Source organism: Capricornis sumatraensis, chromosome 4 (assembly GCF_032405125.1).
Source record: "Capricornis sumatraensis isolate serow.1 chromosome 4, serow.2, whole genome shotgun sequence".
NCBI lineage: Eukaryota > Metazoa > Chordata > Mammalia > Artiodactyla > Bovidae > Capricornis > Capricornis sumatraensis.
In genome coordinates this window covers 87,637,322-87,664,753 of record NC_091072.1, presented here as the reverse complement: position 1 = coordinate 87,664,753, position 27,432 = coordinate 87,637,322, and the positions used below count along the sequence as shown (strand labels likewise).

The following is a 27,432-nucleotide window of genomic DNA, read 5'->3' as shown; positions in this document are numbered from 1 at the left end:
TCCACATTGCTGCCAAGACTGTCTTTCTTAGACTTGGAAGCAAGAACAGGCAGGTAGGATCTACATCTGAGGCATGGATATGGCAGAGTCTCCTAATTCATGTAGAGGAAGGAGGTACATAAAAGGGGCAATTTGTAGAACATCCTGAAGTGCCAGCTACAAGATATACCTCTCTGTGCTGTCTAGAGCTCTTTCTCAATCCTCACTGTCCTAACTATACCAAAAGAACTTAAAAAAAAAAAATGCGTCACAGATGAATTAACTTAGAATCTTTGGTGGTTGAACCTATATATTAACATTTAAAAAATCAATTCTAAGGATTCTAATATACGGTCAGGATTGAGAACCATTGCTCTATCCTCTCACCCATAACCCTCTACTGGAATTGTTTGTATGCCCATCTTCCCAACCAGATTGCCTACTGGTTAATGGTATGGACCATATCTTCTTTGGCTTTGTATCCCTAGTACTTAACACAGTGGCTGGTTCTCAGTTAAGAAATGTTTGGTGAAGGAATGAATCAATGAACACAATGTGCCAGAATAATAAGGAGGGTTCTTTGCTTCCAAGGAATTAGACTTTCTTGGGGGAAACAGAGCTTATGCAATGTAAAGGCACAATAAAGGACAGAAATGGTTTACCTATCAGAAGCAGAAGATATTAAGAAGAGATGGCAAGAATTTCATGCAAAGTATGATTTCATCAGTTAGAAAGGAAAGGGAGGAAGACCTTGAAGATGGGGTGGCTGTGATAAAAAAAACAAGTTTGACAATATAAGTTACATGCAGTGCATAGGTTATATATAGCAAGGAGTGGTGAATTTGTAAGCTGGAAACGTAGCTTAGGGTTAGATTTCCAAAGGGTCGTAAATGCCATGTTAAGGAGAATGATCTTTGTCATTTGGGCAATTAAAATTTGTGAAAAGATTTTCTTTTTTTGAACCAAAGACTCACTTGAGTAGATCTCTGATAGAAAGTAAGGGGTGTGAGAGTTGAATGTGTATTGGAGAGGAAAGATGGCTGAAAGCAAGGAGCTCCATCTCAGAGATGGGGGGAAGTAAGAAGAGTACTGAGTGAAAAACATAGCATTTCTGAGTGGCTACCTGTGCCAATCATTGTGAATAACATTTTGGTTAGATCACTAAATTTCTTATAATAGTTCTAAATACTGGCCCCACTTGACAGGTGGGAAAACTGAGTCTTAAAGACTCCAGCTGAAGTCTTGAAGTGAAAAAAACAGAATGCAGCTTGAAACTAGCTCATCTGATTCCCTGAGCTCCTTCTGTTAGCCATCTTCTTATCCCAATAAAGCAGTTTGAGAGTAGCGGTAGTGGCAGTAGCCCATGGAGGGATGTATCAGAAAAGACATTTAGAATCATAGTCAACAGAACTTAGCAGCCATGTGAGTGATGCGGAAAAGGGAGGTATCACATTTGACTGAGTGTGAGAAAAGGATAGTCTAGCTCTGACTATGCTGAATTTGAGAGTCTCAAAATATCCAAAAGAAAGAGGTAGAAGTACAGAGTTTCAGTTCAAGAGCAAGAAGTCAGGGTCAATGTTATACGGATCTGGGAATCGTTGGCACCCAAGCCACAGTTGAAGCAAAGAGAAAGAATGCGCACTGGGAAAGAATGCGCGCTGGAGTGAGGAGAGGAATGTGGGCAGAATCTTGGGATCCTCTGTGTTGACGGTATGAGGGGGAGGAGATGGAGAGAGAGTGGCCAGATGCTGAGAGGAAAGTGAACAGATTTGGAAGGGCGAGTGTTTTAAGGGGAAAAGAATAATCAGGATCCACTGCCGAGAATCGTCAACTGTGGCAGCTCCGAGTGTGTAAGTGATCTTTGTGAACACGGTTTAGGTACTGCCTTAAAGCAAAGGGTTTGCAATCACTTTGTCTTAGGCTGAGATGAGCCTGTGAAGGCTTTACCAAGTGCAGACTACTTTTTCAAGAAGCTTGCCGTGACTGGAAAAAGAATTGGAGGGAGGAGATGAGTAATTGAGAGGGAAATAGGAATGGATACAGAGAAATGAGATGGAGTATGGACTAAAACTGCTGAGGAAGAAGGAAATATTGACTACACATAGGAAATAAGGAAAAAAGGGAACACTCCCTGAGGAAAACAGGGGAGGAATGAAATACAAAGGTGATGTGGGGATATGTTTTTCAGTGAGACGGGGAGCCCAGCCACAGGAAATAGGCACTAGCAGTCAAGACAGTTTTGATACTGAACCCACCACAGTCTGCACCAGGTGATCCTTTAAGCTCCCAACCCCTGGACCCGCAGCTGGTTTCTGAACGTGCATGACCTTGAGCTTGCAGGAGGAAGCCGAGAGGCACCCCCTCCCACGGGCTGTGCTACCCAGCTGCTGGTCATCTTGGTAACTTGCTCTCACTCCACACTCAGGTACCAAGTTTTCTAAAGGCTGCCTCCTCCAAATAGGGCTGCCTTCTGCTAGGGCACAAACTCTGAACATCCTCAGTACGAAATCAAACAGGACCATTCCCCGGCATCTAATGGAAAAACCTGAATGAACTTTTTGGCCAACACAGTATATCAATTATAGTATATCAACTTTAGTAGTGGTACATTTAAATTAATCATTCCTTCTTTGGAACAGATACCCACTCCCCATCCATCATCTCACTGCCCAATTTTCAAACTGTTGGGGTATAGACAGAAGTAAGGGGTCTCTCACAACTCAGAAGCACTCCAGACATGATTTTAAGTGACTTCGAGAAAACAGAAGTTTGAAGTTTGGCTCTTTTATCATGACATTTGCAAGAGGAAACAAGAGTGCCGGTTGGAGGTGTGAAAAATGGCAGCTCCTTGGTGCCATCTACTCTTAGTACTCTTTTTACTACTGCAAAATATGCAATAAAAATAGACTCACTGTAAAGACTCCCAGATGCTCTTGATAAGGTGAACTTTATATTTAAAGTAACCTTTCGATTTCACTCAAATGCAGGATTGGGGAGAAAATTTACCAAGAAGTTTCCGTTTTCAAGAAAAGGATGTTATTTTTAAAATCTAAGACAAAGATGATTGGAGTCTTAGGTTTCCATTGTTGAAGGCTTATTTAGATGAGTTACACTCAGGAATAGAATCTGCAGTGGCCAGAGCAGCCGTCAGTAGCCATGCCTGCCCTGGAAGGATGGTCCCCATGCAATCACCCCTTCCTTCTGTGCCACCCAAGAAGCACAACATGGTGTGGTGACTTCATGCCCAGGGCTCATGGAACCAGGCCCTGGCTGCCTCTATTCATGATCTTCCCATACAGCCTTTCGGCTCTATGACTCCTTCAACCTTGAAGCATCAAATCTCCATACAATGGGTAGATTTTTATTTTAGACCCTTTACTATAGGCAATGTCACAGTTACTTTCCCTGTATATTTTTGTCTCTTGTTAGCCTTTCCTTGGCTTATCTTTTCTCAGCAAAACCCTAGTGGTGCCCACTTCTCTCTCTCTCTCAAAGCCTCTCAGTAATGTCCGGCTCTTTGCCACCCCATGGACTGTAGCCCACACGGCTCCATGCCCCCTTTCCACAGTTTGTTTCTTTTCTGGCTGTGCTGGGTCTTCGTTGCTGCCTGGAGTTTTCTCTAGTTGCGGCGAGTGAGGGCTACTCTTCAGCTGCAGTGTGCAGGCTTCTCGTTGCAGTGGCGTCTCCTGTTGCGGAGCACGGGCTCTAAGAGCTCAGACTTCAGTAAATGTGGCTCCCGGGCTCTGGAGCACAGGCTCAGTAGTTGTGGCACACAGGCTTAGTTGCTCCGAGGTATGTGGGGTCTTCCCGGACCAGGAATGGAACCCGTGTCTCCTGCATTGGCAGGTGGATTCTTTACCACTGAGCCACCAGGGAAGCCCACCAAGTTTGTTTTGAAATCTCCATTCAGTTGCTCGAAAACATCTCTAAGTCTTACTTAGTCTTTCCATTCAATTTTCCTCCCTCATCTTTGCCTTCCCCAGCTTCCCCTTGACGAGGACATGTCCCTGGAAAATGGGTACTCATTCCTTAATTCCCTTTGGATATAGAGACAAGGAAGAGTGATCTGTCCTTAGTTTTTGAACTTTCCCTCTTAAGGGAAGCATTGTGTTTTTCTATACGGGTTTACTTTTTAATACTTAATTTTTTTGTCCTAAGTGGATTATAGTTCACAGAGGGCACAGAACAGGCTTACACATGCACACGTGTGCACCCCCACACCCACACGCGCCCCCCCCCACACACACACACAATTGTCAAATGAACAGGTCCAGCCACTTCACCCGAGAAGCCTTGAATTCATTCTCAGTTGAGGCCCTCACTATTTTCCGTCTAGACTGTTGAAGTGCCCCTCAACTGGTCTTTTAGGCCTGGCCTTTCTTTCATCAATCATCTACACTACACTCAGTTTTGTTGTACTTCATTTAAGTCTTACTTGATTTTGTCACAGTCCTTGATTAAATTTTTCTGCCTTCTTATTGTTCATTGGATGAAGACTGTGCCCTTCCAATTCCAGGTTCAACTTCTGCTGTTTACTCACATGTCCATAAGCTGGAAAAAGAAAAACAGACATGATCCATGCCTTCATGGAGCTTATAGACTATCGTCACATTAGATAGATAATTGCAAAGTGGAGTAAACACCATGAAGGAAAAGCCAGGGATGCTGCGATGAGATCTTATAACAAGGTGGGGAATTTCAAAGGCCTGTATGCATAAATCATAGTTAGGTGGAGACCAGAAGATGGTCAAGAGTTAGGTGGGCAAAAAACAAGGGGAACAGTATTTCAGAATGAGACACCACTGTGTGCAGAGGTTCTGAGGCAAGAAGCTTTGGTGAGTTTTAGGACCCAAAAAGCCCCCATGACAGAGGAGCTGTTAGGGAGACGAAAGTGGTGAGTGTTGATTCTGGAGAGAATAGGCAGGGTTTACATTTCTCTTAAACTCAGTGAGAAGCCAGTGACGGGGAGTGGTGACTTGACCTGATTTAAAGGTTTGCACATTCATTCCACCTAGGCCAGTCACCTCACAGGGTGCCCTGTTTCACACACACATTCATGCCTTTGCCCTGTCTCTCTCTCCTTCCTTCAGCTTTTCCCTTTTGTAGGAATTAGCACACTACAGTGGTAGGGAGGCTGAAACTAGCCACTTTCTAGCATGTGGTATGTTACTCTGTCCTATGTGTGCCCCATTCCCTTTGTAGAGGGAGAAATAATAAGGTTATTGTGAGGTTATCAATGAGATAGCACATGCCTAACCCTGAGTAATTCCTATGGAAGTGTTTACCATTTTTATTTTTGTTACTATTAAGACTTGCCTCAAAGGCCACTGTGTAAACTTCTCTCACCTTTTCAGGTATAATCAGTCCCTCTCTCTTCTGAGTTCCTACAGGGCTATGATTGCTTTTATCTCTCTGTTAGAGAGTTGGCTGAATATGTCTCTTTCTTCTTGGATAGGTTATGACTTCCTTAATGCAGCAACCATGTGGCCTTAGGTGTCTGGTTTACATTTCTTCTTTACCACTTAATAACTATGTGACCTAGGGTAAATTGTGGAACTTCTTGCTCTTGATTTTGTTATCTGTAAAATGAAACAACATGGTCTGTCTTAAGGATTTTACTTTTTATTTGTTTATTTTGGTAATGATCATATCTGCACAAGAATGAGTACTTAGTATATGTATATGCTTTTCTTTCCTTGCCCTGTAAATTTCTAACATCAATGGTGGAAACAACTAGTCAGAGCATAGCCTAATTATTCACTGATTAGATGCTGAGTGAGATCTTGAATGAATACATAATAGAAATTTGATTAATGAGTAAAGTGATGGAACACACAAAAATAACTCCAAGGAAAGAATTCTATTGTGAAATAAAATAAATATGTTGTACTTCTGATCCTGAACAAATATATCCTAATTTTTAAGTTCACCCAGAGTATGTTTGTCCTGTGATATATATTTTCCAGATTAAATTTGTCCTTAGCATTTTAGACAAAGATGAACATACTGGTCTGAGCTAAAGTTGAATAGAAAGCTCTTTAGAGTACAGTTTGAAAGTCATAGAAAAGGAATGCTCACTTACTTAGGGCTTAGTTTTCTTACCTACAAAATTTCATAGATTAAATGATCTCTAAGAGTCCTCTAAGTTCTCAAGTTTTATGATTTTGTAATTCCCTGATTCTGAAGGTGTGTACAATACAATAGCTTAAAATGATGGATCAAATCCTAATGGTGAAAGAGAAAGAAAATTAACAAAGAACCAAGTGGTTAACAGTCTGGAGTCATTAAGTGGAGGAGCAAAGTGTCCTACCTCAACAGTAATTGAGTTTCTTAATGATGACACTGAGTCATCAAAAAAGTTAAATTTGGTTCAATATACTCTCTTTAATAGGTAAGGAAATGTGTAATGGCACTTTTAGAAAGATGTTACCAATTATATTTTAATATTTTTATTGGTTTTTATTCAACTTAAAAGGTTGAACTTCAATTATTTGGAAGAATCACTTATGTGAATACCTACCTCCTTCCCTTGAAATAAACAATATTGTTTTAGGGAGTCCAAAATCTTCCTGTCACAAAATAGCTAATCACTCTTCTATCATGGTATTACCCTTCCCAGCGTCCTTGATTTCATTCATTGAATTACCATCATTTTAGTCTATTACTCTTTAAAAAAATTTTTTTTATCGGCGGATAATTGGTTTACAATATTGTATTGGTTTCTGCCATAGATGACAAACAAACATGTGAAAAGATGCTCAACATTGCTCATTACTAGAGGAATGCAAATCAAAATTACAATGAGGTATCACCTCACTCCGGTCAGAATGGCCATCATTTAAAAATCTATAAGCAATGAATATTGGAGAGTATGTGGAGAAACAGAAACCCTCTTGCACTGTTGATGGGAATGTAAATTGATACAGCCACTATGGAGAACAGTATTCCTTAAAAAACTAGGAATTAGAACTACCCCCATGGCTCAGTGGTAAAGAATCTGCCTGCCCATGTAGGAAACTTGCAGGAGACAAGGGTTCTATCCCTGGGTCAGGAAGATCCCCTGGAGGAGGAAATGGCAACCCACTCCAATATTCTTGCCTGGAAAATTCCATGGACTGAGGAATTCAGTGGGCTACAGTCCATGGGATCGCAAAGAGTTGGACAGGACTGAGCACCTGAGCACACATGCCCTATTACTCTTTTATTCAAGTATTTATTAATGACTAGCCTTACACCAGGTGATGGTAATCAGATATAATAAGACTTAGTTTCTATCTTCAGGGAACTCACTGAGTACTATGAAAGACCAACATGTAAACAAACACTTGAAAGGTAATTTATTCAGTGGTAAGTGCCATAATTACACACACACACACACACACACACACACACACACACACACAATATAGTGCTTAGACCTACTTGAATGGAGAAAAGGAGTGGAGAGAGAAAAACCTTCATAGAAGAAAGTCTGAATTGTATTTTCTTAAAAAATGAGTAGGAATTTTCCAGATAAATGAGTAGGAATTTTCCAGATAAATGAAGGCTGAGGAAATTGGTCTTGAATATTCCTAAAGGAAATCAGTCCTGAATATTCATCAGAAGGACTGATGCTGAAGCTGAAACTCTAACACTTTGGTCACCTGATGTGAAGAACTGACTCATTTGAAAAGACCCTGATGCTGGGGAAGATTGAAGGTGGGAGGAGAAGGGGATGATAGAGGATGAGATGATTGGATGGCATCACCGACTCGATGGACATGAGTTTGAGTAAGCTCCGGAAGTTGGTGTTGGACAGAGAGGCCTGGCGTGCTGCAGTCCCTGGGGTCACAAAGAGTTAGACAAGACCGAGTGACTGAACTGAACTGAAGGAAAGAGATTTCGGGTAAAATAAAGAATGTTCAGAGGCATGAAGATTTGAAATGTCATAGACAACTGAATGAAATGTAAGGCTCTACATATTCTTGGAGAGTACATTTAGGGGAAAAGTGACAGGTGAACTCGAAGAGGGTGAATCAGATAGTGCTCTGCTTTTGTGGCATGCTGAGGTTTTAGACTTTACTCTGTATGCAGTGGAGGAGCAACACTCATGTTTGTGATTTAGGGAGACCAGTCTTGTGACTGCATGGAAGATAGACAGGATATAAGGTTAAACAATTTGGAAATTATTGAGTCAGTCTAAACAAGGGATGAAAAGAGCCTGGGCAAAGGCAGAATTAGTGGAGAAGTGAAGGAGGGATTGGGTATAAGACTGTATGGAAGTGGAGCTCACAGACTTAGAGATACACCTGTGCATGACTGGGAGTCAGATTCAGAGGAGGATGGAATGCACGACTCTGGTTTGCTGTCCTGGGTATTGGAGACAACATCAATTAGGGGTCTCTGGGAAGACTTTTGCTTTCCTAATAGAAGCACCATCCCCTTGTGTTTCTACTACTTTTGTCCTGGCAGAGAATTGGTAGAAGTGGCTTGATGGCAGAAGTGCAGAAGCCATATTCCAACTTTGAGGTGATATGAGTCAAGGTGGGCATGCATATGTTATAAAAGGTAGAGCAAAAAAGATAGAAAAAGTCAGCTCTCCCACGCCATCATTGAGTAGCTACCCCTGCCCTGGCCTACCTACCTCTGGATTTCTTATTATGTGAGAGTAATAATATATGTTTATATATATGTCTCTGAATGCATTTATAACCAATATGGTGAAAAATGATTGGTCAGTTATAGTTGATTTTGGCTATGTCTTTGCATCTGTTTTTGACTTATGAAGCTCTAAAACCAGATTTCTATTTTTGGCAATGCTTCTCGTTTTTCAGGATCTAGTTTCCCTATTGAGGATTGAATTTTGGCCCCCAGAGTGAACGAACTAAGTCCTAACCACTGAACTGGCAGAGAATCTGCCAGATTTCTTTTTAATATATTTATGGTTGAATTTAATTGTTCCAATGGCTTCTAAGCTTTCCTTTCATTTTTTTATAAGACAAATTAATAAAGAAATAAACTTATTTTTACTGGTAGACCCCTTAGAATACAAATGGGGAGAAATGTGCATATAAATGTGTAAAAGGATATTTTGAATAAATTTTATAGGGAAATTTTATTGACTTTTGGATGAATTACTACATACTAGACTTATTTAACAAAAATTTAATTTTTAATAGAGCTTTTTACTTTGGTTTTCTGTTTACTCTGAAAAATATTTCTTATAATCTTTCATTAAATAAGAGACTGATTCGAAAGTTGTTTTTTTTTTTTTTTAAGGAGTATGGCTTTCTTTTTAGACATTAAGTCCAATGATATATTTTTGAGTCTTAAAAACTAACGCAATGAATCTGTATTCTTTTCTGTGTACATTTGTGTCTGGTTCCAATTGAAAGCTCTATTTGGTCACAAAACCTGTACTTTTTTAAAAACAAGCAATGATTTCTGTGGCTTCTCTAGCATGCTATAGAATATGTATGGAATTCATTTCAGTGTTCTTCCAAAATCTGACATCCAAATGGCCATACATTACTTAGGAAATAAATTGGAGAGTCTGTTTTCTGATGGTTATTCAAAGTGTTCTTAATGCTTGCAAATTCATCTCCTAACAGTTTTTATCATCATGGCAGTAAAGTCAAGGATTTGATGTTATTAAATCACTTTTCATTTAAGATAGTTTATGCAGCTATTAAACAAAGTCCTGAGGGTATTTGGGAGGAAAACTACAGGAACCAAAGGACAAGTAGGTCACAGAGAGCAGTGCCGTCAGAGGGTGGAATGCAGGGCAGGGCTGTGCGTCAGGAGACTTGAGTTCTATCCATAGCTCTCTTCATGACTCGGAGGATGACCTTGGGCTACTTACTGAAGAGCTCTTGCCTCAGTTTCATCTTGGACAAAATGGGAGCAGAATAAGCCTCTCACTAACAGAAGCAGAAGATCTTAAGAAGAGGTGGCAAGAATACACAGAAGAACTATACAAAAAAGATCTTTATGACCCAGATAACTATGATAGTGTGATCACTCACCTAGAGCAAGACATCCTGGAATGCGAAGTCAAGTGGGCCTTAGAAAGCATCACTACGAACGAAGCTAGTGGAGGTGATGGAATTCCAGTTGAGCTATTTCAAATCCTAAAAGATGATGCTGTGAAAGTGCTACACTCAGTATGCCTGCAAATCTGGAAAACTCAGCAGTGGCCACAGGACTAGAAAAGGTCAGTTTTCATTCCAATCCCAAAGAAAGGCAATGCCAAAGAATGCTCAGACTACCACATAGTTGCACTCATCTCACTCACATGCCAGCAAAGTAATGCTCAAAATTCTCCAAGCCAGGCTTCAACAGTACATGAACTGTGAACTTCCAGATGTTCAAACTGGATTTAGAAAAGGCAGAGCAACCAGAGATCAAATTGCCAACATCCACTGGATCTTCGAAAAAGCAAGAGAGTTTCAGAAAAACATCTACTTCGGCTTTGTTGACTATGCCAGAACCTTGTTGTGGATCACAACAAATGGTGGAAAATTCTTCAAGAGATGGGAATACCAGATCACCTGACCTGCCTCCTGATAAATCTGTATGCAGGTCAAGAAGCAACAGTTAGAACTGGACGTGGAACAACAGACTGGTTCCAAATTGGGAAAGGAGTACGTCAAGGCTGTATATTGTCACCCTGCTTATTTAATTTATATGCTGAAATGCTGGGCTGGATGAAGCACAAGCTGGAATCAAGATTGTCAGGAAAAATATTCATAACCTCAGATATGCAGATGACATCACCCTTAGAGCAGAAAGCGAAGAGGAACTGAAGACCCTCTTGATGAAAGTAAAAGAGGAGAGTGAAAAAGTTGGCTTAAAACTCAGCATTCAGAAAACGAAGATCATGGCATCCAGTCCCATCACTTCATGACAAATAGATGGGGAAATAGCAGAAACAGTGAGAGACCTTATTTTGGGGGGCTCCAAAATCAGTGCAGATGGTGCCTGCAGCCATGAAATTAAAAGGCGCTTTCTCCTTGAAAGAAAAGCTATGACCAACCTAGACAGCATATTAAAAGCAAAGACATTACTTTGTCAATAAAGGTCCATCTTGTCAAAGCTATGCTTTTTTCCATTAGTCATGTATGGATGTGAAAGTTAGACTATAAAGAAAGCTGAGCAGTGAAGAATTGATGCTTTTGAACTGTGGTGTTGAAGAGTCTTGAGTCCCTTGGATTGCAAGGAGATCCAACCAGTCAATCCTAAAGGAAATCAGTCCTGAATTGGAAGGACTGATGCTGAAGCTGAAACTCCAATACTTTGGCCACCTGATGTGAAGAACTGACTCATTGGAAAAGAGCCTGATGCTGGGAAAGATTGAAGGTGGGAGGAGAAGGGGATGACAGAGGATGAGATGGTTGGATGGCATCACCAACTCAATGGACATGAGTTTGAGTAAGCTCTGGGAATTGGTGATGGACAGGAAAGCCTGGCATGCTGCAGTCCATGGGCTTACAAAGAGTCGGACATGACTGAGCAACTGAACCGAACTGAACATGTAGAGGGTATCAAATCTAGGCAACATCTTCTAGCCATTTACTACAGCCCAGAGTGACTCTCTGGCCATTTTTTTGAAGGTATTAATAGTTTCCATTCTCTAACAACTTGGTGATAGTATATGTCACCTCCCCTGAAGCAACCCACTCCATTTCCCAATGTCTTTAGTTGTCCATAATTCATTTAAGGAAAATACCTAGAATAGGAACATAAGTAGAGATGGATAGGTTAGAGTTTATTAAGGACTCGGGGGAAGAGGAAAAGGGGAGTCACTGCTTAATGGTTACAGAGCTTCTGTTTGGAAATAGATAATGGTGATGATTGTACAGCATTGTCAATTTAATTAATGCCACTAAATTTTATACTTCAAATGGCAAATTTTATCATGTGTGTATATATGTGCTTAGTCACTCAGTAGTGTCAGACTCTTTGCTACCCCATGGACTGCAGCCCACCAGGCTCCTCTTTCCATGGGGATTCTTCAGGCAAGAATAGTGGAGTGGGTTGCCATGCCCTCTTCCAGGGGATCTTCCTAATCCAGGGATTGAACCCAGGTCTTCCGTGTTGCAGGCAGATTGTGTGTGTGTATATATATATATATATATAACATATATATATGTGTGTGTGTGTATATAAAGTAAAGTGTTAGTCACTCAGTCATGTCCAACTGTTTGCAACTCTATGGACTGTAGCCCACCAGGCTCCTCTGTCCACGGGATTCTCCAGGCAAGAATACTGGAGTGGGTTGCCATGTGCTCCTCCAGGGAATCTTCCTGACCCAGGTATTGAACCTGTGTCTCTTTATGTCTCCTCCATTGACAGGCAGGTTCATTACCACTAATGCCACCTGGGAAGCCCCCATATATATATGTATGTATGTATATATATGTTTTAACCACACACACACAAAAACTTCATCCTGGTTAGCACTATGGTCTTGGAAGGAAGGTAGACCATATTATCTGAATTTACAAAAGAAGAAACAGCCTTTAAGGTCATACTACCTGGGAGGAGCAGAGTAAGGATCTGAATCCGAGTCCTTGAGCCTCACACCGAAGGTGTCCTCCGTTCCACATGCCATTGCTGTGGAGATTAGACTTGTTCTCACTGCTTGTGATCCTGTTACTATTGCTTTGAGCTGGCCTGTACAGAGGAAGGCAAAACACTTCTGCCCCCACTGTTCAATCTAGAGACTAAAACTCAGTTAATGAGGCCTGACATGGCATTATTATTATTTTGGAAGCAACAACATACTGTTGACTCATACAGAGCTTATGATTAATCAAACTTACTTGACCCACATCTGTTTTATACATTCTACTCTTGAAGTCTCTCCCTATCCTCATTTCTAACATTTCTCTGTAAGAATGATGTTCTGAATTTCAGTGCAAGAATTTTATATCTATATAAATACATACCATTGCTGTTTTCCTGTTTGTTCCATTCTTTTATGATTATTTTAAATCTTGATTCTGGAATACAGTTGTTAATTTCTTCCATTGAAAAATGTTATTCTAATTGTAAACCTAAATGACTTCAATTTTCTTATGCAAGTTATTGATAAAAATGCTGGAAGATACTGAGTCACAGACAGAGATGTGACTATTTCCCTGATAATCTGGCCCTCTGTCCTTACGCAATAGTAGCCAACACCTTCACATAGTGCTTACTCTGTTCCAGAAACAGTTTAGGTGCTTTACACATTGAATCTCATTAAATCTGCACAGCATCCATATAAAGCATTGTTGTCATAGTTTTCATATTTCTGCATAAAGGAATGAAACACAGAGAGGTAAGGCAATTTGCACAGATCACACAGCTAGCAAGTAGCAGAACCAGGATTCAAACCTCTGTGGCCCAGGCTCTTACGCACTCTGCTCTACAGCTGCTGACATCAGCCAGGATTCTAGCCCATACTGAGGTCGGATAACATCAGGGACTCCATGGAATCTTATCAGTGACATTGCAATTATAACATTCTTTAATTGTACCATTGGTGGCAAAATAATCTGAAATGGCAGACAAGGGAACTTGTGCCTTTGCATGTGCTGGGTCCTCTGCCAAGAAACTTGTACTCCATACCCCTCTTCTTCTTTTGTGTTTGCTCAAATAATACTTCTCTTTCCCCAGACACGTCCTTCCCTTTTATCGCCTCTGCATTTGTACAAATGCATTTTGAAATATATCTCAACAGTAAACAAACAACAGACATTTACAGAGCATGTGGAGTATGTGCCTGGCATTGGTCGGTGAGAATACAGGAGCAGACAGTGTTCTGCCCACAGGCTTACCGCTAACTCATAAGAACCGACACACAGGCACCGCCCTGGGGCTGGCCATGCTGTGGCTGCTGCAAGTGTTGTTGAATGGCTGAATGGAAGGGAACAGAGTACCGGGAAATTCATTTAAGATACTCAGATGTGCACCTGCAAACTGTGTTTGAGATTAAGAGAAGGCTAGTTTACTTGGTGAAATTTTAGGATCCCCAACCTGTACCTGTGTGATTCAGTTAGCTGAGGCTAAATTGCACTGGGATAGCAACCTGAAAATCTTAGTAGCTTATAACAATGAGAGTTTATCTTCTGCTTACAGTGCCTGTCTGTCTGGGGCCCCATGCAGCTTCAACCCCTGCCTTTATCACTGCAGCACCCCAGCTGAAGGGCTGTCCCCCTCTCTGGGACATTAATATTAGCCTTGTGACAGAAGAAAAGAACCCACGTTTCCTTAGAAATACTCATGCTGAAAGTTTTTAGTGATTTTCAAACTCTTTATCATGTTCAGTCCAACAATCTGATGGCTGTGTATGTGTACTTTCTTGAATCTTGAAAATCACCTGCTACCAAGGTAACGTTAAGTTACTGGCACATCCAAGAGAGACTTTATGATTGCCTGATAGGGTCTTTTTAATTTCTCAAGTTTAAAAACGTCTACAGTTGTGCTGTAAGTCATAACTTTCATTGTTATACACACTTCTTTATAAAACTTTTGTCCTCCAAACATATATATATATAATAAGCAATTTACTAGTTAGGAAAAGAGCTTGACAATTAATTTAGCTAATTTTACTGGGCTGAAGTATTACAATATCTCTTCAGTGCACTTCTACCAAGAAAAATAACTGCTTTACAGACTGCAACAAAACAGAACGTAAAGCTATTATTCATGTACTCTTGACTGTATAATTTAGGGGTTAGGTTGAAGGATTCACTGCTAGCCTTGATAGAAATGCTAGCCTGTTTCTATTTTCCAACATGCAGCAGCAAAGTATAGATCCTCTGTGAATTAGTCAATTAAAAAAATAACTGTTTAGTGCATAATACATTTTAATGAAATGGGTTTTTAACAATTGGGAAACTTCTAGAATGACAATATTATAATAGGCAGTAACCCTGTTTCCTTCAGCTTTTGTAATAATCAGAAAGACTTGCAGTTCACTCTTCCCCGACCCGGGATGTATTTGTTAGATCTTCTCTTCAAAACTGCCAAAATAACGAAGCGAGGCTGATGGGAGAGAGGTGGAAAGGAAAAGAAAGTGTGGTGACTGGCTGATTTTTCTTCGTTGAGGATCTAATTACAGGGAATTGGACTTCACCTGCTGCCGCTGCTGCTGCTAAGTCACTTCAGTCATGTCCAACTCTGTGTGACCCCATAGATGGCAGCCCACCTGGCTCCCCCCAATCAGACATTAATAGTGATTTCCTGAGAGTAAGTTGTGAAATGAGTTACAGGATCCTTTTCCGAGGTTTGGGAAAAGTAGAGTGTCTGTTCATCTGCTTGGGCTCATCTGGTATTGGCTTTATTAGGTCCTGGCAGCATTTCCAAGCATGCTAGTCCTGAAGCAGCATCATAGGAACAGCAGCGCTGGTAGGCTTCTCAGGAAGGGTAATGCGACCAAGCAGGGCTGGAGCAGATGAGTCGAAGGAACAGGAACCGCTAGTGACAGTAGTTACATGCACATGTGTTGGTTGGACAGGCTAGAGATAGATTTTTAAATAACCAAGCATGAGGAGAAGAAAAGAAATTTTGGGATGACAAAAAGCGTAGTGTACACGATCACTCTTGGAAATTATCTGGAAATAGTTGGCACAGTTGGTAAAAACACAAGCAAATACACTTGACTGTTTATGCAACTACATCGATGGTATTTATAATTCCAAACAAATATACATGGCCTTTGAAAGAATTCCCATGAAGTCTAGGATCCTGCCCCCCATCCCCCAGATTTGCTTAACTGAAACTGTGTTGCTGGATTTTCACTCCCTTCTTATTCCATTGACATTTACCGAGCTTTCCTTTGGAGCTTAGCTCAGTGTCACGCTCTTCTAGGTGTGGGAACCACTGGAAGAAAATCCAGGCTTTGTTGAGTTGGGCAGACGTCCTGAGATCACGCTTTGTGGGGGCGTTTGCATTCGAGCTGAAGGTGGGTGAGTGAGCCCTCCTTGCTCTGCCTCTGCTTCAGTTTCGCTAGTTAAGGAACCCCTGCCATCTTGATTGTATGTCAGAAATCACGGGGGGCAATGTTTTCTCTACCGCCCTTTAAATGCCACTGTTCAAACTGTAAACAATATGCCCGGCATACTGTAGATGGGAAGAAGACACATTGACATTTGGGGAGATTCCTTACCTGCCTCATTTCCTTGAGACCAAATTCTGAGGCTCTTGCCAGCCTTACAAATACCCAATGGGATCCCTGCTTATATGCATATCTCGGGTGCATCAGAATGTTTGTCATCTTCTCCCTGGAAACGGTTTCTCACACCCACGTTGCAAGTGTGTGATCTGAGATTCTGTCTCCTGCTACTTTTCATGTCCTCTTTGCCTGGAGGGAGGGCTGCGAATATGATTCAGCTTAGGGAAATGATACAAAGTATGGCTGTTAAAGTGATCTGTCAAAAGAGTCCTTTTCTGTGTGTGCAGTTACTATGCTGGGTGCAGCCAAGTCTTCCTTTACCTGAAACAGCAGAGTAACTTTGAATATGAGAATCTCAGAATCACGAAATCAGATGGCCTGGGGGACACTAGCTCAACTGTAGGCCTTTGGATATCATTTTATTTCATTTCAAAGGGGAGCCTCTACCCTGTTTTTGAAGATTTTGAAAAAAAAGACACTTAATAAAATCTGATTTTTTTTTTTTTAATATAGTGTTTTCAGCCTTTTCTATAAAGAGATCTTCTCTTTCTACTTTGGTATTGGCTTCACAAAGTGACTAAAGAGTCCTGTTACCTGTCAGCAGGAGGAATATTGAGATATCCTGGTTAATCAGTACTGTTGTTTTTAGTCCCTCCCAGTCCCTGGCTTGCTAGGAAGTCTTGTTTGTATCACTGAATGCTCAGGCATGCTAGATCACAACAAGCATCTTTTGATGTTTAAGAATTAGTTAGTCTAGGCATTTCCCTGGCAGTCCAGTGATTAAGACTTCACCTTCCAATGCAAGGGGTGTGGGTTTGATCCCTCATCAAGGAACTGAGATCCCACATGCCGCACGCCGAAAAACCAAAACATAAAACAATCTGTATTGTAACAAATTCAATAAAGATTTTAAAAATAATCCACATCAAAAAATTATTTTAAAAAGTATTAGTCATTCTAAATAAGAAATTGAAAAGCCAAAGAGCATTTTGACCATTGGCATCATAAATCAACATTTCTAATTTCTAAGGATTTCTCTCCAGGAGTAGGCATTGCTGAAGTGGAAAACAGGTTCTGAGAGACTTCCTTTGGAGACATAAAGGCCCACTCTTCAACTTCCCCATTTCTGATTAAAATCTGTTTAATAGATTAAATCATTAAATATGAGAAAAATAATTGTATGGAAGAATGCGTGCTTTTAGGAATGTGTTGGATAGAAATTATGAAACTGTTTTTATAAACTAGAGATAAAAGGACCAGAAATCAACAATACTAACATGACATGATCAAACTTATGCACTTATTATCTTTGAATTTCTCTGGAAATTCTACCTCAGTTTTAAAATTCAGAGCTTTGAAATGATTTGAAGGAAAGATAATGGAGAAAAAGTTCAAGAGGGTCAAATTTATAATGTGGTATGGCATTGTAGTTAAAAGTAATACAGAGACTTACTCATGACATTGTTTCATGAAAGACTGAGTAAAGAAGAATCAAGAATCTTTGGACATATTTGATAAAGTGTAAAGTTGAAAGGAAAACAGAAAAGATGTATTATTTTATTATTAATGTATTAGTTGATGTGGTATTATATTAATGTATTATTAAGATGAAATAAAGTTTATGAAAAATAAGGAGGCAGTTCCTTAGGGAGGATTAAAGTGGAGGATTGAAATTTTTGGAGCCCTATTAATGATTAGGAACAGCGGGTACTGGGGGATGTGCTGGAACTCCAGGAAAACAGTGCAGGAAAATGGTGCAGATGCAGGAAAGAGAGGTGTTTTGTAATATCTTTCGTCATGTGTGTTTTGTGTGTAAATGCCTTTGTCATAAAAGAGCAAATGTTGAAAAAAATGAAAAAAGTAGATTTTTTTTTATAATTCAAGTTGGGATATTAGAAAAGAATTTATTCTTTAGTTTTTTTGTCTTGTTTTTAACTTTTGTTTTTTGACTGTGTCACATGGCACCTGGGATCCTACTTCCCCTACCAGGGATTGAACCCACGCTCCCTGCATTGAAGTCTTAACCACTGAATCTCCAGGGAAGTACTCCCTTGCCTTTTTAAAAAGTTCCTTCTGTTGATGATTTAATTCTGAATGACTAATTGGGGAAAGGAATAGATAATTTATGTAATTGTCTAAATAATGGCCCCTAAAGATATCCACAGCGCTTCCCAGGTGGCACTAGTGGTAAAGAACCCGCCTGCCCGTGCAGGAGACATAAGAGATGTGGGTTCCATCCCTGGGTCAGGAAGATCCTCTGGAGGAGGACATAGGAACCCATTCCAGTATTCCTGCCTGGAGAATGCCATGGACAGAGGGGTCTAACGGGTTACAGTCCATGGGGTCACAGAGAGTTGGACACGATTGAAGTGACTTAGCACACATACATGTGAAGATGTCCACCTCCTAGTCTCCATGGTATAGTAAAAGGGACTTCACAGATGCAGTTAAGTAAGGGGTCTTGAGATGAAAGGTTTATTTGCGTTATCTGGGCAGATCTGAATTGACAGGGTCTTTATAAGAGAGTGATGAAGATCCAAGGAGTGGCATAAGATGTGACAGTGGAAGCAAGAGACTGGAGTGATGCTGAGAAGGGGCCAGGAGCCGAGGGATGCGGGGAACCTCTAGGAACCGGAAAAGGCAAAGAAACGGATTCTCCCCAGAGCCTTCAGAAGGAACAGCTCTGCTAACACCTCCGTTTCAGCACAGTGAATCAGAGTTCAAACTTCTAACCTGCAGAACTAGAAGAGAATGAATCTGCATTGTTTGAAGTGAAGTGAAGTGAAGTCACTCAGTCATGTCTGACTCTTTGCGACCCCCATGGACTCTAGCCTACCGGGCTCCTCCGTCCATGGGACTTTCCAGGCAAGACTGCTGGAGTGGGTTGCTATGTCCTTCTCCAGGGGATCTTCCCAACCCAGGGATCGAACCTGGGTCTCCCTCATCGTAGGCAGACGCTTTACCGTCTGAGCCACCAGGGAAGCCAAAGTGAGAGTGAAGTCGCTCAGTCGAGTCCGACTCTTTGCGACCCCATGGACTGTAGCCCACCAGGCTCCTTAAAGCTGCTAAATTTGTTAGAGCATCAATAGGAAACATACTGGTAGTAATCTGTAGATAGTATTAAGTGTAATTATCTTTTACAATGAATGGCTATGAGCCTCTCTTCAATTCTAAAGCTTTTAAATTGCCCCAGGTTTCTAAAGATTTTGAATCTGTGTTGTGTTCTGTGGATTGACGAATTCATTTCTCCAAGTTAGGAAACTTGGGTATGGCCTTGGTTTGAAGCTTTAATAGAAAATCTCGGTTCAGTCTCCTTCCTGTGTGTGTCCTTCATTCTTCATACAAAAATTTCACTTCTGACCACTAAATGTATGTGGGTTTTTCCCCACATCAAGCAATTTTCCACCATACCAGCTGGTGTCCTCCAATTTATTAATAACTCAGTTCTGACATTATATACTTGGAGACAGAATCAGAGCCCAAAGGTTAAGGGCTCAATTGCACCAGATGGCTTCTAGGCCGCTTCAGATACCAACTATTAGTAGGTCTTACTTTTTCACTCTCTTCTTTCACTTTCATCAAGAGGCTCTTTAGTTCTTCTTCATTTTCTGCCATAAGGGTGGTGTCATCTGCATATCTGAGGTTATTGATATTTCTCCCAGCAATCTTGATTTCAGCTTGTGCTTCTTCCAGCCCAGTGTTTCTCATGATATACTCTGCATAGAAGTTAAATAAGCAGGGTGACAATATACAGCCTTGATGTGCTCCTTTTCCTATTTGGAACCAGTCTGTTGTTCCATGTCCAGTTCTAACTGTTGCTTCCTGACCTGTGTACAGGTTCTCAAGAGGCAGGTCAGGTGGTCTGGTATTCCCATCTCTTGAAGAATTTTCCACAATTTATTGTGATCCACACAATCAAAGGCTTTGGCATAGTCAATAAAGCAGAAATAGATGTTTTTCTGTAACTCTTGCTTTTTCGAAGATCCGTTGGATGTTGGCAATTTGATCTCTGGTTCCTCTGCCTTTTCTAAAACCACCTTGAACATCTGGAAGTTCACGGCTCACATATTGCTGAAGCCTGGCTTGGAGAATTTTGAGTATTACTTTACTAGCATGTGAGATGAGTGCAATTGTGTGGTAGTTTGAGCATTCTTTGACATTGCCTTTCTTTGGGATGAGATGGTTAGATGGCATCACTGACTCAATGGACATGAGTTTGGGTAAACTCTGGGAGTTGGTGATAGACAGGGAGGCCTGGCTTGTTGTGGTTCTTAGGGTTGCAAAGAGTCAGACACAACTGGGCGACTGAACTGAACTGAACTAGGTTACCGACAGTTTCTGTGTGTGCATGCCAAGTCGCTTTAGTCGTGTCCAACTCTTTGCAACCCTATGGACCATAGCCTGCCAACTCCTCTGTTCATGGGATTCTCCAAGCAAAAATACTGGAGTAGGTTGCTATGCCTTCTTCCAGGGGACCTTCTGAACCCAAGGATCGAGCCCACATTTCTTAAGCCTCCTGTGTTGACAGGCAGGTTCTTTGCCACTAGCACTAGCTGGGTTCTGTTGTTGTTGTTCCGTCTCTAAGTCCACCCCATGAACTGCAGCACTCCAGGCTTCCCTGTCCTTCACTATCTCCTGGAGTTTGCTCAAACTCATGCCCATTGAGTCAGTGATGCCATCCAACCATCTGTCACCCCCTTCTCCTCTTGCCCTCAATCTTTCCCAGCATCAGGGTCTTTTCCAGTGAGTCGGCTCTTTGCATCAGGTGGCCAAGGAGCTTCAGCTTCAGTTCTTCCAATGAATATTCAGGGTTGATTTCCTTTGGGATTGACTGGTTTGATCTCCTTGCTGTCCAAGGGACTTTCCAGCTCCACAATTTCAGCCTTCTTTATGCTCCAACTCTCACATCCATACATGCTGCTCCTGCTGCTGATGCTAAGTTGCTTCAGTCGTGTCCGACTCTGTGCAACCCCATTGATGGCAGCCCACCAGGCTCCTCTGCCCCTGGGACTCTCCAGGCACGAATACTAGAGTGGGTTGCCATTTCCTTCTCCAATGCATGAAAGTAAAAAGTGAAAGTGAAGTTGCTCAGTCGTGCCTGACTCTTAGCGACCCCATGGACTGCAGCCCACCAAGCTCTTCCATCCATGGGATTTTCCAGGCAAGAGTACTGGAGTGGGGTGCCATTGCCTTCTCCCATCCATACATCACTACTGGAAAAATCATAGTTTTAACTGTACTTGGAGTCTGACTTGGCTACAAATCAGGTTTCTATGACCTCCACATCAGGCTTGATTTGCTAGAGTGGCTCACAGAACTCAGGGAAACACTTACTTAGATTTACCAAGATGACATCTCATTGTGGTTTTAGTTTGCATTTCCCTGATGATTAATGATGTCAAGCGTCTTTTCATCTGCCTATTGGCCATGTTTTCTTTGAAAAAGTGTCTGTTCAAGTCCTCTGCCCATTTTTTAATCAGGGTTTCTGTTTGTTTGTTTTTGATGTTGAGTTGTAGGAGTTCTTTGTGTACTTTGGATATTAACCCCTTGTCAGATATATCACTAGCAAATATCTTCTCCCATTCAGTAGGCTTTTGTTTGTGTGTGTGTGTGTGCAAAAGCTTTTTAGCTTGGTGTAGTCCCATTTGTTAGTTTTTCTTTTGTTTCCCTTGCCTGAGAAGCCTTATCCAAAAGAAGTGTTGTTAAGATCCGTGTCAGAGAGCATACTCCCTGTGATTTCTTCTAGGAGTTCTAAGGTTTCAAGTCTTACGTTTTAAGTTTACGGTGTGAGAACATTGTCTTTTAGCCATTTTAATCACAGTGTCTCTCAGCGCGAACTTCTTTGGATTCCTCTTGTTGGGACTTTGTGATTCTTGTACCTAGATGTCTGTTTCCTTTTATAGTTAAGGATGTTTTTAGCTAATATTTCTTCAAATAAGTTTGCCCCATTTCTTTCTTTCTTCTCCTTCTAAGACTCCAAAAATGCAAATGTTAGTTTGCTTGATGTTGTCCCAGAAGTCCCTTAAAATATCCTGATTTTCGAAAAACAATGTTATTTTCTTTTTCTGTTCAGTTTGGGTGATTTTCACTACTCTGCCTTCCAGGTCACTCACTGATCTGTTCCTCCGTATCATTTTGTTGTTGTTTAGTCACTAAGTCATTTCCAACTCTTTGCAACTGCATGCATTGTAGCCCCTGCCCCCCAGGCTCCTCTGTCCATGGGATTTCCCAGGCAAGAATTCTGGAGTGGGTTGCCATTTCCTTCTCCAGGGGATCTTTCCAAATCAGGGATCAAACCTCTGTCTCCTACACTGCAGGTGTATTCTTCACTGCTAAACCACTGGGGAAGCCTTCTGTATCATCTACTCTCCTGTGGATTCCTTCTAGTGTATTTTTTCTTTCAGCTCTTGTATTCTTCAGCTCTGTGTGGTTCTTCATGTTTTCTAATCCTTTGTTAAAATTCTCACTTGGTTCATCCATCCTTCTCTTGAGTTTGTTGATCTCATGATCATTACCTTTAAATATTTGTAGCTTGCTTTCGCCACTTTTAAAAGCTCTCTTTCTAAGGTTATATCTTATTCCTGCATTTGGAACGTATTCCTCTGTTGCCTCATTTTACCTCATTCTCTGTGTTGATTTGTATGTATTAGGTAGGTGGGTTGTTTCCTGATTGTGGCTCAGCCGGTAAAGAACCCACCTGCAATGCGGGAGACCTGGGTTGGGAAGATCCCTTGGAGAAGGGAAAGGCTGCCCACCCCATGGCCTGGAGAATTCCATGGACTGTGTAGCCCATGGGCTTGCAAAGAGTCGGAGCAACTGAGCAACTTTCACTTTCAGGTAGGTGGGTTGTTTCCTGATTTGGAAAAATGGCAGTATGTAAGAGACATCTCATGAGGTTCGATCCTCTGATCCTATGAAATTCTATCCTGTGGAAGGGAGGTCTTAGGAGGTCCTGTGAGGTCCATGAGGTTTGATGAGCCACACCCCTGTCTAGCCACCAGAGCTATACTTTGGGCTACATACATCCATCTGCTGTGATAGGGCCAACTACTGTGGATGCAGTGGTAAGTGGGGCTAGCCCCACCCCAACTGACTGTCAGACCCTGCCTTATAAGACAGCCATCCTGCCTTGGAGGACTCGGGGCTTGCCCTGGCCTGCTGGTGGGGACATACTCCCCTAGCAGTAATAGGCTAGGGAAGACTCCAGAGTGGCACTCACCAGCACCAATGTCCTCATGGGAGAATGAGCTCCCCCAGATGGCTCCTACCAGTGTTGGTGTCCCCAGGGGTAGTTCCAGTTGCTTTCTTCTTCTCCAGGAGGCTCTCCAGGACCAGCAAGTGGGTTTTTCTAGGTTCCTTTCAAAGCACTGCCTCTGTGCTGGCCCTCATGGCACAATATTTTTTGTGCATCTTTAAGCACAGAGTCTATGTTTCCTATAGTGCTGCAGCTCTCCTGTGATCAGGTCCCACTGTCTTCACTGCCAGATGTTCTGGAAGCTTGTCTTCTCAGTGCAGGACCCCCAGACTGGGGAGCTCAGTGTGGTGCTCAGATCTCTCACTCTTTGGGAAGAGTCTTTGCGACTGTGATTATCTTTCTGTTTGTGAGTTGTCTGCCCGAGCTTGTTGGAGAAGGAAATGGCACCCCACTCCAGTACTCTTGCCTGGAAAATCCCATGGACGGAGGAGCCTGGTAGGCTGCATTCCATGGGGTCGTAAGAGTCGGACACGACTGAGCGACTTCACTTTCACTTTTCACTTTCATGCATTAGAGAAGGAAATGGCAACCCACTCCAGTGTTGTTGCCTGGAAAATCCCAGAGGGACCTGGTGGGCTGCCGTCTATGGGGTTGCACAGAGCTGGACATGACTGAAGCGAATTAGCAGCAGCAGCAGCACCCGAGCTTGTGGATTTTGACTGTGTGTCAGCTCCATTCCTCCCGCCCATCTTGTGTGGTTCTTTCTTTGTATCTTTAGCCGTGGAAAATCGTTTCTGCTTGTCTTCACATTGTTCTCATGGATGGTTGCTCTGTAAATAGTTGTTATTTTGGATGCTTTTGGGAGAAGGTGAGCTCAGGGTCTTCCTACTCCACCATCTTGGCCAATGACACTACCCTGTTCTTTTATTAAAGAATTGAGTATCTTTTTCATATGAAAAGAAATTTATTTTTATTAGCTAGTTGTTTTCATTTTACCTATGGGTCTTCGTGGAGTTTTTTGGCTATAAAAAAATGTAGGCATTTCTATAATTGGATCATTCATATTTTCTCAGTAATTTCTATATTTCATGTCTTAGAAATTAGGGCTGCTAAATTTAGTGAACTGAAATACAAGAAACCCAGTTAAATTTTAATTTCTGATAAACAATTAGTAACTTCTTAGTATAAGTAAGTCCAGTAGAATACTTGGGACATATTTGTATCAAAAAACTCCATTACAAAGACTTTTTGTGTTTCTCATTCCAGTGTTATTTTTAAACATTCAGATGTTCTTCTAGAGCATTCATGGTTTTCAGTCCAACTGGAATTTTTCTTTTCTTTTTTGGTAAAGAATAAGATGGAGAACCAATGCCTTTTCCCCAAATGATCAGTATTGTCCCAATACAATTTATTGAATAACCCATCTTTCCCATGGTGATTTCTTTTTAATGGCATAGATTTTCACTTTAAAATGGAACTACCAAGTAGGGTACACAGGTAAGAACTATTATGGGAACAGTTTGTCTTAAATAGAATGTAGATGTCTTCCTTTCTCTAGTTTATTTCTGTTTAAATCTTAAATTTAAGCACTCTGGCCAGAAAACACAGCTCTGTGTGAAATAAATAGCTTACCTGGTAATTCAGAGGCCCACAAGCCAAATTACCCCCAAAGAACAGCTTTTCTTAGGAAAAGCTCAGAGGAAGTACTGGGCCGAAACCGTCATCCACTTTACAGACTCGTCCTCTTTGATGCTGTCAGGGAGCTGAAAGTCATGCTCTCCAGCAGTCACAGTTGCAGGTACAGGTGACTCTTCCTGAACAATTCACAGAGGTGGGTGGAAAAGGAAAGGATTTCATGCAAATGTAATGCAGTCTTAGGTTTCTGCCTTAGAAACTATCTGGATAGTTTAAATTATTTTTCCATTTTTTAAATGGAACAACACAAAGGATCTAAACAAAGACTTACTGCATAGGACATGGAGCTCTGCTCAAGGTTATATGGCATTCTGGGTGGGAGGGGAATTGGGGGGAGAATGGATACATGTATATGTATGGCTGAGTCATACTTCGCTGTTCACGTGAAACTGTCACAATACTGTTAATCGGCTATACCCCAAAACAAAACAAAAAGTTTTTTTAAGGAACAAAACAAACAACAAAAACAGAGGATTTATAATTATGCCAAGCTGAATGTAGGATAAAATCAGTTCCTTGATTTGCCCTTTTTAAAGGCAAAAAGTAATAAACATCCTCTTGGTTTGCAGGTCTTGACAGTAATTCCTCTTTTTTTCTTGAAAATGCAGGAAAGATTTTCTCAGGCAAGGATTATCCCTAATGACTTCAGGGTTCTTAGACTCAGGCTGCAAAAATAGACAGATGTACAAAAAATAATTACTACCTAGTGTGAATAAAAACTTAAAAGAAGTTTTTTACTCTGGGAGCACAAGATTGCCATGGTTTTCCTAGGCCTCTGCTTTAGAAGAGCTGGATTGAGACAGTTACTTGTCTGGGCTGCATCTGTAGGGACAATCATTGTAATGAGTAGGAAAATGTTTGCTAAATAAGCCCAACCACTATAATAATTTAATGTTGCTAAATGATGGCTTGGGATAAATTTAGGGGATAATTTCTATTTGTGTTCCTAATCAAGCAACTAGTGTTACTGATTTTTTTCCCCCTTGCATATCTCTATTCAAGATACGTATACCAGAATGGAAAGTATAGTTGACCCTGAACAACACAGGTCTGAACTGCAAAGGTCCACTTATACATGGATTTTATTTCAATAAATACTGTGGTACCATATTATCTGCAGTTGGCTGAATCCATGGATGAGCAACTTGGGATAGAATGGCTAACTGTACAATTATATAGGGATTTTTGACTATGTGGGTATTAGTACCCCTAAGCCCTGAGCTTTCCGGGGGCAATTGTAACAATTAGCTTGTTAAATGAATTCTCTTTCTTGTTCTTTTTTAAAAAATTGTTTTGGCTTCACTGTATGGCATGCAGGATTTTAGTTCCCCCACCAGAGACTGAAACCTGGCCCCCTGCAGTGGAATCACAGAGTCTTAACCACTGGACCTCCCAGGAAGTCTTCCTCTATCGTCTTTCTTCACACTGCTACCTTTAAGCCTGTCTGTATAGGACTGGAATGATGACTACAAGGGGCAAAGAAGCCTGAGGGAAATGAAGTTATCTATACCAAAAGGAGGAGAAGGCAATGGCAACCCACTCCAGTACTCTTGCCTGCAAAACCCCATGGACAGAGGAGCCTGGTAGGCTGTAGTCTATGGGGTCGCTAAGAGTCGGACACGACTGAGCGACTTCACTTTCATTTTTCACTTTCATGCATTGGAGAAGGACATGGCAACCAACTCCAGTGTTCTTGCCTAGAAAATCCCAGTGACAGGGGAGCCTGGTGGGCTTCCGTCTATTGGGTTGCACAGAGTCGGACACGACTAAAGCGACTTAGCATGATACCAAAAGGAGTTCTAATTTGATTAAAAGGGTTTGCTATGACTTCAGCCTGGGAGTCTTAGACTGAAGAAGATATTTGTGGAACTTATGTTACTGCCAACATTTTAAAATCATTTTCTGAGTTGTGTGCCTCAAATTTGTAATGACAGTCATTAATGATACCACCTCTTATGGAATGTTGAATGTTCACTATTAGGCAGCTATCTGCCTACATACCTCGTGTGCATTATCTCATTTACTCCTCAGGAGAACCCTTTACGGTAGATATTATTATACCCATTTTACAGGTGAAAAAATTAAGACTCAAAGGTATTAATTATTTTTCCTCAGACCATGTAGTTAGCAAGTTATAAAGCCCATATTTAAGCCCAGGATTTTCTAATTCAAGTTCATATGCTGAAAGATGGTGCTATATTTGCAGCATTGCTTAGAACTCTCCATCAAGGTGGACTTAAAGTCTAATCTTCCCTATTTATAATTAATGTAACCCTTTATTGCTCCAAAATATCACACCTGCCTGTTTGCTGTATATCCTGCCAAGGCTCTGTGCAGATTTTTCTTTCTGAAAAATGCAGGTTTGAGTCTTGATGTAATTTCCTCCATGAAGAATAGGCAAGCTGAGGAACAACTCTTATAC

The 27,432-nt window shown here is 41.3% G+C and overlaps 1 protein-coding gene across 1 annotated transcript in view; it reads left to right on the top strand.

Moving 5' to 3' along the window:
• KCNMB4 (potassium calcium-activated channel subfamily M regulatory beta subunit 4) overlaps positions 1–27,432 on the top strand; it is a 75,002-nt gene that overhangs the window by 34,500 nt on the left and 13,070 nt on the right. The window lies entirely within an intron of this gene.